The 1,934-nt window shown below is 42.3% G+C and overlaps 1 pseudogene; it reads left to right on the forward strand.

The window, feature by feature from the left end:
• Positions 1-268: 268 nt before the first annotated feature.
• Positions 269-388, forward strand: LOC135312325 (U2 spliceosomal RNA; annotated as a pseudogene).
• The last annotated feature ends 1,546 nt before the right edge of the window (positions 389-1,934 follow it).

The raw sequence follows: 1,934 nt of genomic DNA on the forward strand, positions 1-1,934 counted from the left end.
CAGATGAGGGAAAGAAGCCAGTGTTCCCTGGAGGTGTGATCCATGTGCGGAAGTGCGTACCTAGTGTAGCAGGCTGATCCTGCAGCCTGGAAGCACCACCACGTGATGAGCCCTTATAGGAGAGGCAGAATGTGACTTTGAGATCTCTTGGAAAACTGAAACTAGAAGCAGTGATTGCAGGACATGGGCACTTACTGAAAGAGTTAAATAAGACTTATTATGAGGTGCTATGACTCAAGCACACAGAGTTGGTGTAGCCCTCCAAAATATTGTTTCTCGGCCTTTTGGCTAAGGTCATGTGTAGTGTCTGTTCTTATCAGTTTATTATCTCATATGTCCTCAATGAGAGGACTTTATATTAAATTAATTTTGGGGCCCAGGAGTTTTTGGGGTGTTTTTAACTTTTAATGGTTGGACTCGATCATCTCAAAAGTCTTTCCAACCCAAACAATTCCATGATTCTGTTCAAACCTGACCTGTAATTCATAGGTACTAAGTAACCACCAATATACTCAGGCTGAACAAGAAACTTTAGCCTTGGCCCATGTGTGTGAAACAGCTACCAGACCCCTAAGAGCTATATAGGTATATAGTCTACTAACTAAGACAGATATGGAAGGATTTTTCAGAGGGAGGGATTACTCTTCCATTGCACATGCTCTGAGTTGAATCCCAGTGAAGATGGAGTTACGCTTTCCTTGTGGAATGTCAGCATGTGAAGGGGTGGCATGGGTAGTCTGGTGAAGCCTTTGACTTCCCCTCTGCAATACAAAAGGAACTGAGTGGCTATGAAATGCAGTGCCCAATCCAGTCCCACATTATGACAGGTTCTTGCTGCATCACTTAGAGAAGTCCTTGAGGGACACTTAGGTCTCCTTTCTAGTTTATCACAGAGAAACCTGTTTGGGCTAAAGCTCTCCCTGGGACAGATAAGTGGAGGCTGGTTAGTTACTGATAATAGGTCACTGTCACATGCATCAACAATTCATTAGGAAAATGGTAAGGATTTTCCACCACATCCTACAGGTGTGGAAACATAGGCATGTGGACCTGAAATGGCTAACATAAGAACACAAAACATGAACAGCAGAGCTCTGTTTCTCCTCTAGAGCAGCTGACAAGACCCAAGCAAGCAGAAAACTCCACAACTTTCAGTATGCAGAGAGCCAGAAACACCTATTGCTATTTGACCCATAGTCAGTTTACTATTTTCTGCTTCTCAGTCAGACTGTTTATTTGTTTCAGCTGCTTTTCAGGATGACAAATTGTCTAAGAATGTGCTGCTGTTTATCAGGAAGGCAGGTTGTCTTATAGCATGCCCAACTACCTGAGGAGGAGTACTGAAAAGTGAACAGCATCACCGAGCTTAAATCTTACCTGTGGCCTGACAAGCAAAAAGAATTTGGACAGCGAATAGCATATGACCTTGTATTTGTAGGTATCACCTGTTGTATGACTGCATTGAAAGGGACCACCATGAAATTAGCGTTCAGATTACAGGGCTGGGTCAAGGAATCATCCTATCTATCAAGGTCCGTAATTCTCAGACTCTTCCTCACACTGATAACTTTAACTCTTGTAGTGATTTTGTTAGCTAAATGATGACGACTACTCAGGCAATAGGTTTATGGCCCTCAGGAAATAAACATAAAGAAACATTATGAGTGTATTTTAGAGATGGGTGACTCAGGCTCTGTAAATACAGAAAGATCTCTTTACATGTAAGTAGAGGTTATGAATTTGGATACAGAACCTAACTCTCCCAACAAAACTCTCTTGCTGAAGAATCAGGAAGAGGATATATAAATGAAGATGATTAGGCAACCACTTAGGCTGATGCCTTCTGACTTCTCTGCTTGTCAGTCACACTAAGTTAAGTCCCTTTTTGCTTTGAGTCCAAGCAGGTTTAGGAGAGGGTGCTGTGACTTTATTAG

Source organism: Phalacrocorax carbo, chromosome 2 (genome assembly GCF_963921805.1).
Source record: "Phalacrocorax carbo chromosome 2, bPhaCar2.1, whole genome shotgun sequence".
NCBI lineage: Eukaryota > Metazoa > Chordata > Aves > Suliformes > Phalacrocoracidae > Phalacrocorax > Phalacrocorax carbo.